Raw genomic sequence first — 12,354 nt, forward strand, 5'->3', positions numbered from 1 at the left:
AGAATCTGTGGCCACAGTAGAGTGATTGATGAAAAAAAATTTTCATAGACATCACATCTGGACTTGAGCTAATCGAATCTATCATATGACTGATGTTGAGGTTTGACGATTTATCTAAACCTGCCATCTAGTCGGGACTCACGATAGAGGGATAAATCACACGTTAACTACATCTAAAAGTTTATTTCAGTTCTACTGGATTACTACTACATACTGCTAGGTGTCACTGATGGATTGTGAAAGCTCACTAGGATTATTCTGGATCGACAATCCTTGTTGAGTTAGAGTGAAATTATTCTGACCCATTGAAAAGAGTTTCTATGATACAATGATAGAGATCATTGTATATCTCAGTATCAGATAGAATTGAACCTATAAGATCACACAATAAAAGGATTAGGCCTGAAATAAGTAATTAAGCTTATGAAGTGTCAATTGAATTTAGAAAAATTCATTGGGTTCATGGTAACTCTACTAACACATGGTTGGACTCAATTCCTCTTTCAGTTGGATTACTTATTTGATAAATTAATTCTAACTTAATTATCTGCTAATAACCTATATGAATAAGATTCATGAGACTTCAATTGTTGGATGTCTAAGGTTATGGATTACATAAATTAAGGATGCAAGTCCCTTATGAATCTCCTTGTAGTTATTATGGGGCGTCATTTTGAATTGTTCAATTTGGATGTGTCTATTGATTAGAGGGCCTTTGATTTTTATATGAAATATCTCTTAGGTGCAAAAGAGGGTATCTAATTATGGGTGTAAGGACTCCAATAGCTGGTGCCAATAAGGGTTCCTAATATAAGTTAGATAACTTAAGTTAATAAGAAACCCAATGTAAGTAGAATTTATATTTTGAGATTGAATATGATTCAATTCTTATGCTTATAAAAGGAAACCTCTCCTAAGATCATAAAGCAATCCAAGACAGCCCCTCTCCATGCCGAGAGAACCTCCCGCGCCCTCTCTCCTCCCACTTTCTCTTCTCCTTAGGCGTCCCCATGCCACACTACTTGGGACGCACGACCCAAGTTACCTCACGTCCAAAGGACTGTTCGACGTCCATTGATTGCTGGTTTCTCGAGCTTGGAAGCAGCTGATAGGATCGCGATGTTGTCGTTAGAACATCATGATTATCAAATCTATTCTGACTTCAGTTAAAAATACGTAGAAAGTAGCGAGTCGGATCGAATCCACAGAGAAAATAAGATTTTGATTTGAAATCTTTGATTTTGTAAAAAAATAAAATTTTGAAGAAAGCAATTTAAGTCGGAAAACAGAAAGTAAAAGTGCGAAAAATAAATCCGGTACTAAAATCTATTATTTAGATCCTAGCATCTACTTGTAATAAAAATAAATAACAGAAATTTAAAATATATAAAATAAATTGGTATTAAGATCTACTAACTAGATCCTAGTATCTACTTGCGAAAAATAAAAGATAAAAATTTAAAATACAAAAAAATAATTTTTTTATTAACTAAAATTGAAATTCAAGTATAGAGAATTTAAAAGGATAATAAAATAAAATAAAACTGTAACAAAGACTCCGAAGCCGATTGGTGCAGCCTCGTCGAAAAGATGGTTGACGATCTCTTCTTCTTCCTTTGTACTCCGTGGAGCAAACTGGCTTTTTTTCTTCTTCTTTGGATCTGATCTTCGAGATGATGTAGACGTGAAGATAGTATAGAAACAAAGTTCAACTTCTAAGCACCTCCTTCTTAGAAGGCTTCTCCGTAATCCAAAGCTATACTTGCTGCTCCCTTTCTGTATTTTTTTTACTCTTAAATATTTTTTTTTGTATGTTTGGATTTTTTTTTATAGACTTCAGGAGGAGAAGAATTTTTGTTGTTTACCGATGTGGGACTACAGGACGTCACATGCTGTGAAAAGTTTGAATTTCACTTGATTTCGATCCCTGAATCCCGTTAGAATTCTCAAGTACCAAAGTTCCATGCTCGCTGATCTCTCTCTGTTTGGTCGCGTCTGTGCATCAGTCGGCATCCAAATCCATAGGCCTGTTGAAACGCACCCAAACGATCGCGCTTGAGCTGGCTCCGCTCCACTCCCTCGTTCGTTTGAGTCCACATCTACCTGACCTCTGTGAAACGTGCAGAAGTGATCACCCTGCCAGGTGACATGCCAGCGTCCACTGTTTCAGACTCCCTTAGCTCCACGTGAAACTCCAGCAAACCTTTTCTCCATTTTGAATCACATGGGTCCCACGTAATTCTCCTCTTCACACCAAATCAACAGCCCCTTTCTCTCTAAAGAGCCACAGATCCCACAGAAAATTATGTTTTTTTTTTACTTTTATTCATTGAATCCCTGTCAGTCATTCAGAAATTATTGCATATCATACACGAAACAGATCTGAATTTAGACATGAACTTCATTTATGCATACTCAAAAATCATTACTTGTTAATTTATGATTAATTCCTCATAATTAATTATTTTTTAAAAAAAATATAAAAAATATTAAATATACAATAATAAAACTTAAATATCAAAAATTTTAATATTTTTTATGACATATTCGATACACTGATCACACCTCTCAATTCGAATTTTGCTTGTCCTCGAATAAAGAAAGAATTTAGAATGAAGTATCGTTTAACTTAAAGTTTTCAAATTTCATCAAATAATTTTCAAAAGACCACTAATGTTCAGTAGAGCATAAATAAAGTATATCATTGGAGTATTAATACTAATCAATATTAGAGTTAAACTAAGAACACTAAACTTTTTTTGAACTTTTTTTAAATTATTCCTATCTTTATCTCTAAATCATTAATCTTCATATGAATAAGTATATTGTTACCTCCATCCTTCATTTATTGAATTTTTTTTTAATGTTGTACTGCTATTGAATGTCTTAACCCCTTAAGCTTTCTATTTGATCTATATAGCGAGTTTTCAGCCAATAACTCCCCAACCAGACGGTTTTAGAGAACTAGGTATGAATACCCCTCGGACCTACTTGCTCGAATCAAACAGGCTACAAGTTAAAAACTAGCTTTACATAAAGCTTCTTGTCCTTCATATCTTTTGACGTGAAACTCAATGCTTGCTTAAGCAAAAAGACCCGATTACTCAGTATGAAGTACTTGAATTTTTTTTTTTTTTTTTATTTATATAAAAAAATGTATAGTTATCCTACACAAGCTCATAGAAGTAAACTCTTCTTTGATGTTGGTAGAAAAATTTAGAAATGCTCAAAAAAAACTGTTTAAGTTCTAAACTTAATTCTTTTATTAAGTTTTCTTAATACTTGATCCCTCAATATCTCACAAATTTTCTGTTCTGTACATCAATTTTCATTTTAAAAATACTTGGTTAAAACTCAATTTTAAGTATAATCAGGTGCTTTAATGCTTAAATACTAACTTACTTGAGGACTTAAAAAAATTTAGTTATTCTCCCCCAACTTAATCGATATTATCTTCAATAGAGTAGAAAAATGAAGGATGCAAAAAGAAAGAAATGAGAGATATCACCTGATCCAGAGTCTTTTAAAAATTGATTCTCCCAACTTAACCAAATTATCTTCAAATCCCTACAAAAGACACTAAGTAAGACTTGATTAACCTAAACAAATATAAAAAAAAATATAAGTAAAACTAAAAATTAAAAACTGGGTTGCCTCCTAAGAAGCGCTAAGTTTACCGTCTTCAGCCAAACCATGCTGATTCTCTATCCCATGTCAAATATTAGATTGACAAATTTTAATGATTTTAGATTGCCCAATCTCAGGAAGATGGTGTATGCTAAATTTCAGTAGTTTATAGTCAATCTTCAGAAAGTATTGCACATCTCCATTTTTAATTTTAAAAAGATAATTCATAAAACCCATTCACAGACCCTCATTTGTTAAGAATTTTTCCTATTTGTTCTTTTATAATGCTCATAAATTGAGTTTTTGAGTTAGGAGTTGAGTTCAATGCAATGGATATTGGAAGGATGTCACTTAATTTCAAATATGTATACTCAGATATGACTGAGGACAATTTTAATTTTGGAGGGATGGTGATTCTAAAGAAGAAGAACCGATTTTTAGGGCTGAAGAAAATAGAACTTTTGATGGATATATCTCGGGTAACTCATCGCTCTCTTTTTTTCTTCACTTAATCAGTAACAATACTCGGCTCAGGTCTTCTGTTGGGTTAGTCTCAATACTAACCTCCTCTTCCAAATTTATATTTCGGCTAGCATCAGTACTAGTCTCACTCACCTGGTCTTGATATGGGTCACTAAGAATCCTATCACTTTTAAGCTCAGAAATTATATTGTCACTTTCAAATTGAGGATTCATAGGTGATTGGTAGATGGGTGGATTATTTTCTAAATTCGGTATTGATTGGCTCGATAACTAACCTAGTTCTCTCCTCATGGTAGACTCAGTTAATTGATCTATTTGTGCTTCTAGCCTGCCAAGAGATTGCTGTTGGGTCATGATCATTTTGAAGTTGGTGAAACCTATCATCAGCTAGAGGGGTCTGTTGAGGAGGTGGGTATAACGGCTGATTGTAATAGAATGGCTGGGTAGGTTGACTGTGCTGACCTCTATTGTAGGTATAATTCTGATATTGAGGCCTATTCTGAAAATTATACACATGAGAGATTTGGGTATGGGCTTGAGTCTGTTGGGGTCTCTGAGAAAAATTAGGATGGTTCCTCAATCTTGATTATATGTATTTAAGAATGGTTCATTGACAGGATTAGAATAACCTTGAGTAGCTTGAACTTGTTTTGGATAAAAGGTGAAACTGTGCAGCCGTGGGACATTCACTCACATGATGGACTGGGCTAGCATAGATAGAACAAATCTCCTGATAATTAGGAGATGGTGTGTATTGCACAGGAGATTGTTGACCTAGGGCTAGGCATTTATCTATAAGAAGGTTGATTTTATCTAATTTTTGGACTATCAGATTTAAATCAACCTTAGGACTAGAGTCAGAATATTTGATTCTATAGAATGATAAAAATATTGATGAATTATAGATCGAAGGAATAAAAATATTCTTTCATCTGCTTAGGTGGTTCTCAAGATTTTCAGCCATTTGATTATTAGGTTTTAACATGGATCGACCGTTCAATTTTAGAATTAAGTTTAACTAGGTTAGAATAAAAATTATATCGTGCATGTATTAGTGCAAACCCTAATATGTGTGGTTTTTTTTGTTGAATTTTTTTTTAATTTTTTTAAGAAAAAAAAGAAAGAGAAGAGAAAAGAAAGAAAAAGCCCTAAATCTAAATACGTAAGATGAGAAGAATTAGTTGTGGTTAAATGTTAATTGTAATCAAGTTAGTAAATAGTTAAACCTAGACACCTACAGGTTCCTTGGACCTAATAGTTTGATGTAGAGTGGCTCAGCCTAAATGCAAATTAGGTTAGTCCTCACTTCTTTCAACTAACCAGGTAAGAGGTGGGGTCGTGGGGTCTCCCCATTGCTTGCCTTAGACACCAATTGAATTGACCAGGTAAGCTAACATAACCAATTAAATAACCACAAGTTCGTTAGGCTGAGTCTTTGTAACCTCTAGCCTTAGACACCAGTTTTTAGGGATGAGTCTAAACTTACTTTGCACTTGACTTGACCACAATACTCAAACTGAACTCGATTAATCCTAGGGGCTAATATCTACTTGATTTTAGTTAGATTTGGGTTAATGCGAGATGCTGGTTGGTTGTTTTGGGCTAAGAAAGGATGATAAAATCCTCACCTTATCTTTTTATGGGTGTTGCCCTTAAATTGATTTAAGATGAATATGCACAACCAATTTCAAACAAGAGGGTTCTATGCAATTAAATTAGATGCATGAAACTAATGAAACTTGAAAGCTTATCTTGTCTCCAGCGATTACAAAAAAAAAATAATTAAAATGATGAATGCTCCTAAATAATTAAGTTTCTATTCTTGTCAAGTGATTTTATTAGGTTTATGTGAGTAAATTTTAGGTTAATTTGAAAAAAAAATAGTAATTAATACTAAAAAAAATAGTTAGGATTAGGGTTAGAATTGATCTCACCAAGTATAATTTGAGGCTTTCTATCTCTTTTATTTAAATTTTTTTTCCTATAAAAAGATAAAAAATTTTAAAAAAAATAGTAAGCTATATTTACAAAAAAATTAAAGAAATCAAACATTAAAATTAGTGCCTTGTCTGACAACGGCGTCAAAAATTTGACAGGGTCGTGAGTTTGTCGTTAGGACACCATTATTATCAAATCTATTCCGACTTTAATTAAAAATACGTAAAAAGTAGCGAGTCGGATCGAATCTACAGAAAAGGCAGGATTTTAATTTGAAATCTTTGATTTGCAAAAAAAAAAAATTTGAAGAAAGCAATTTAAGTCAGAAAATAGAAAATAAAAATATGAAAAATAAATCCGGTACTAAGACTATTATTTAGATTTTAGCATCTACTTATAATAAAAATAAATTAATAAAATTTAAAGTGTATAAAATAAAATTGGTACTAAGATCTACTAACTAGATCTATCATCTACTTGCGAAAAATAAAAGACAGAAATTTAAAATGCAGAAAAATAAATTTTTCATTAACTAAAATTAAAATTTAAGTACAGAAAATTTAAAAGAAATAATAAAATAAAATAAAACTGTAACAAAAACTCCGAAGTCGATTGGTGCAGCCTCGTCGGGAAGATGATTGACGACCTCTCTTTCTTTTCTTCGTACTCCGTGAAGCGAACTGGTTTCTCTTCTTCTTCCTTTTTGGATCTGATCTTCGAGATGATGTAGGCATAAAGATGGCACAGAAATAAAATTCAGCTTCTAAGCACCTCCTTCTTAGAAATTTTCTTCGCAATCCAATGCTATGCTTGCTGTCTCTTTTCTATATCTTTTTTATTTTTGAATATATTTTTTTTTTTTTTTTTGTATGTCTGGACTCTTTTTTATAGGCTCGAGGAGGGAAAAAAATTTGTCGATCCTTGAATCCCGTTAGAATTCTTAACTTTTATATTTGTACCAAAGTTTCATGCCCGCTGATCTCGCTCTCTGTTTCGTCGCGTCTATGCATAGTCGGCATCCAAATCCATAGGCCTTTTGAAACGCACCCAAACGATCGCGCTTGAACTGGCTCCACTCCACTCCATCGTTCGTTTAAGTCCACATCTACCTGACCTCTGTGAAACGTGCAAAAGTGACCACCCTGCCACGTGACATGCCGGCATCTACTTTGTTTCAAACTCCCTTGGCTCCACGTGAAACTCCAGCAAAGCTTTTCTCTATTTTGAATCACATGGGTCACACATAATTCTCCTCTTCACACCAAGTCAACAACCCCTTTCTCTCTCTCTGTCTCTCTCTCTCTCTTAAGAGCCACAGATCCCCTGAAAATTATGTTTTTTTTTTATCTTTTATTCATTGAATTCCTGACAGCCACCCATGAATTATTGCATGTGAGGCACATAACACATCTGAATTTGAATATAAACTTCATCTATACCTGCTGAAAAATCATTGCTTATTGATTTACGATTAATTTTTTTATAATTAATTATTTTTTAAAAATATAAAAAAATATTAAATATAAAATAATAAAACTTAAATATAAAAAATTTTAATATTTTTTTATGATATATCCGATACATTGATCAGCAGCATATAGCAAGAGAGAAAGATTAAAGAAGATGAGAAAAAAAAAGATCAAGGAGAAAGATCAAACATTAATCACGATCCAGACTTCGTTCAGATTCAGCAGGTTGAATTTTGAAGAATCAAAATTCAATCTATAGAGGACTGCTCCAGACTAATTTTGAGTGGATATTCGTAGAAGTTGGATGCTTGTACGACTAAGAGAGAACCTCTTCTCTTTCAGATCCAGATTTGAAGAAAGAGATTGCGAAACAGATATATGATTTGATCACAATCTAAATTTCAGCATATATCAATTTCAGCATATAAAATAGATCCATATTGTTTTATATTGTTATGCATGTAAAATTTAGATTAAAATTATTTTAATCTTATTCTCCACTGCGGTGCTTAGAAAATAAAATTTTTAAAACACATATGCATGCACCAAACCCAAAATTCCAATAGTGGTATCAGAGCCATGGATTTTCATATGCTGAATTTTGATATATATATTTTTGAAAAGGTTTCAATATCAATTTTTTTCTTGATACATTAGATGTATAGATGGATCTTCAAATCTAAAATTTGATTTTGAATTTAATTTTAAAATATATAAATGATATGTTGAAGCATGCATAGATTAGAATTTGACCTAGAAAGAGTTCTAGTTCATATTCATGTGAAATATAGATGCATGCATTAAATCTGAAATTTTTTTATGATCTGAATTTTCATTCATATATGTGATATATAATTATATGTTTAGAAACTTTTAATCTGATCTATGATTAGTATATAAAATATATGAAATCATGCTTACATCTGAAATTTTGTTTAGATCTAATTATACATTTATATATGTGATATATATTTATATGTTAAAACTTAAAAATTATTTTCATATTTTAAAACTTACTTTCATATAAAGAATTTAGATCTGAAATATGATTTTAGAATCTGAAATTTGTATTTGTGCATGAGGATTTTGATCATGAGAAAATCAAAAATTAGATCATGTAATAGAATTACATCTAAGATTTTTGATTTGAGTCATATTGATCTAATTTGATTAAGTAATTGATCAAACCGAATCAATTGTTGAATTGAGTTAGATCAATTAAGTTGATGATCATACAATTATTATTGATCAAATCGATTGAGTCCCATATAAAAAATCGATTAACTTAAGGACCTAATTTGGCTCGTTAGTTTGAGTCCGATTCACTTGAGCTAATCAATTATGATCAATCGATCTATTGGTGTTTAAGACAAGTTAATGAGATATGATTATTTAATTGATTTCATTAGCTCACTTGATCAATTTATTGGTGTCTAAGGAAGACAATGGGGGGACCCCCACCATTCTCTACTTATCTGATCAATTTGGAAGATTAAATCTTGAATTAGGTTGCTTAACGATTTGATTTAGCCCATGCTAATTACATCGGTCATATGATGACTAATTAGATGAGATCTAAACTCAAACCTCCTCACTACTATTAAGTCCATAAGTCTTTCACCATTGTAGATGTGCGGACGTATTATCGGCGTTGATTGTTCTCGGCTGGTTATAGTGATTTAGTTCCATCGAAAATACGCAACCACTCTATTAGCAAAGAGTTACTTCAGAGTAAGGATGGAGTTGGACCTAATAACTTTTAGGTGAGGGACCTAATGACGATCTTGCACCTACTTGTGAATGGTGGTTCGGGCTTAACTAAGAAGTATGTTAGGTGAGCCCACATGACTTAAAGACCAAATGGCTGCAACATGCTTAGTGAAGTATCTGGGCAAAAATTTACCTACGTATTGGTGTGCATATTATCAATAACTGTTAGATGAGGTGCATGTCATCGATGGGACCGCAGCATCCACTAAAAATTCTTTATCGCGTTGGTTTTTGTTTTCTTCTCGGAGAGTAGAGAGATTCAAAAAATTAGTGGGAGCCATTATTTACATCTTAAAGTCTCTAGAAGCAAATTAAAAATTAAGTACAAAAGTCTAACTTGAATCTCTACTTTCGTAATTAAACCATCATATCAGCCTCAAACCCTCTAACTCGCATTCTTGAAACCAATCGTTTGATTGGTAATAATTTCAAAGACTAGCTCAGAAACCTCAGAATTGCTCTAACTTCAGAAAAGGTAAAACCATATTCTTGATCAAAATTTTGTTGTGTTGCCAAACCGTCTTACTGTTGAGCAGAGAGCTACTTTTGAGAAGTAGACGGATGAAGACAGTCGGATCAAGTACTATGTGCTGGCATCTATGTCAAACGAGTTGCAAAGCCAGCACGAGTATATGCCCACTGCTTGGGTTATGATCACTCACCTATAAGAGTTGTATGGTGAGCAGAGCCGTACTACACACTTCGAAGTATCCAAGAGACTCTTCAACTTGAAGATGCACGAAGGGCAGCCTATCCATGAGCACTGTATGACAATGATCAAGGATATTAAGGAGTTTGAGAAGCTCGAGCTAGATATGCAAAAGGAATTGCAGATAGATCTGATCCTTCAATCCCTTACCAGTTCATATAGTCAATTCATTATGAATTTTTGTATGAACAAACTTGATTGCACTATTCCTGAACTTGTCAACATATTGGTCACTATGGAGGGTACCTTGAAGAGTTCAAAGGGTATTATTTTCGTTGTGGAGCAAACTTTTTCTTCCAAGAGAAAGTCTTCTGAAAAGAAGAAGGCTAAATCCACAAAGAAACAGAAGAGAGAGAGCAAACTGAAGAAGGATGGTCCAAAAGTGGTTGAGGCAAAGGAAAAATATTTTCACTGTCATGCTGAAGGCCATTGGAGGAGAAACTGTCCGAAACACCTAGAGAACCTAAAAATTAAAAAAGATGATAAACCTTCTGAAGGTATGCTCGTAATAGAATCTAATCTTATGGTTTCTTCTACTTCTAATTATGTATTAGATTCTGGCTCGAGTGCTCATATATGTATCTCAATGCAGGATCTGATAGAAAGTAAGAGGTTGAAGGAAGGTGACATAATCCTTCGGATCGGCAATAGAGCAAATTATTGCTGTAGAGGTCGATGGCACTTATCATCTTCGATTATCATCTGGTATTAGATTAGATTTGAAAGACTGTTATTATGTTCCTATAGCTAGTCAAAATTTAATTTTCTTGTCTATGCTAGCACAGAAAGATTTTAAAAATTAGTTTCAATAAAGATTTTTGTTCTATTTATTTTTAAAATAAATTGATTGTATGAGATCTTTTAATTAACAGTCTTTATCACTTGTATGTTGATGCGAATGTGAACCTAAATGAGCAAATAATGAGTGCCGTAAGTCCAAAGAGACCTAGAGATAAGATTAACCAGAAGTACTTGTAACACCATAGACTAGGCCATATTGAAGAGGATAGGATAAATAAACTGAAAAAGAATGGGATCCTTGGCTCTCTTCATCCAGAGTCGTATCCAGCTTGTGAATCTTGCCTTCGAGAAAAGATGGCCAAGTTACCCTTTGTAAGATATGGGAAAAGGGCCATAGAGTTACTTGCCCTGATACACACCGATATATATAGGCCATTTGATGTGTAGGCCAGGGGTGGTTACAACTACTTCATTATCTTTATCGATGACCTGTCAAGATATAGGTATGTGTTTCTCATGAAACACAAGTCTGAGGCCTTTGAAAAGTTTAAGAAATTCATGCATGAAGTAGAAAAGTAGACAGGCAAGTTCGTTAAAATTTTTTGATCGATCGAGGAGGTAAATATCTTAGTCAGGAGTTTCTGAGATATCTTAAGGATAATAGCATAGTCTCTCAGTGGATCTCTCCTGAAATACCTCAGCTCAATAGAGTATCCGAGAGGAGAAACAGGACCCCATTGGATATGGTCTGATCTATGATGAGCTTCACTGATCTATCTTTATTTCTTTGAGGATATACCTTGTTAACTGCCATTCACTTATTGAATAGGGTTTCATCAAAGTCTGTTCTTACTACACCGTATGAGATATGGTTCAGTAAGAAGTCGAGTTTGGATTATCTTAAGACTTAGAGATGTCCGGCCTATGTCAAAAGATAGATGGCAGAAAAGTTGGAGGATAGATCTATTATAGCTCATTTTATTGGATATCCAAAAAAATCTATAAGATTCTACTTCTACTTTCTACAAGATCATAATGTGATTGTGAGTCAAAATGCTGTATTCCTGAAAAAATAGTTTATCCAGGATGGCGGCAGTAGAAAGTTAGTGGAGCTCGAAGAGAAGGTCTCTGAAGAGCCCAGAGCTATAGATTCTCAGGAACCCGTAGTCCATGAGCCAGTAGTTGATGTTCCTCTACCACCTCGTAGATTTAATAGAGTCTTCCGACCTCTTGAAAAGTACATGAGTATGCTTACGAAAGAAGTGAAGAAAATATTTCTTATGCGAGATAGGGATCATACTAATGATCCTAATACCTTTGACGAGGTGATGTCTGATATCGATTTCGAAAAATGGTTAGATGCAGTGAAATTAAAAATTGACTCGATGCACATGAACCAAATCTAAACTTTAGTGGATCTATCTGAGGGTATTATACCTATTGAATGGAAATGGATCTACAAAAAAAAGATAGGTACTGATGGTAAGGTAGAGACCTATAAAGCTAGCATTATGGCTAAAGGTTATAGTCAGTGTGAGAGCATTAACTATCAAAAAATATTTTTGTCTGTGGTCATGCTGAAATCCATCCGCACTCTACTTCCTGTTGCAGCTTATT

This window comes from Elaeis guineensis, chromosome 7 (assembly GCF_000442705.2).
Source record: "Elaeis guineensis isolate ETL-2024a chromosome 7, EG11, whole genome shotgun sequence".
In the NCBI taxonomy this organism is placed as follows: domain Eukaryota; kingdom Viridiplantae; phylum Streptophyta; class Magnoliopsida; order Arecales; family Arecaceae; genus Elaeis; species Elaeis guineensis.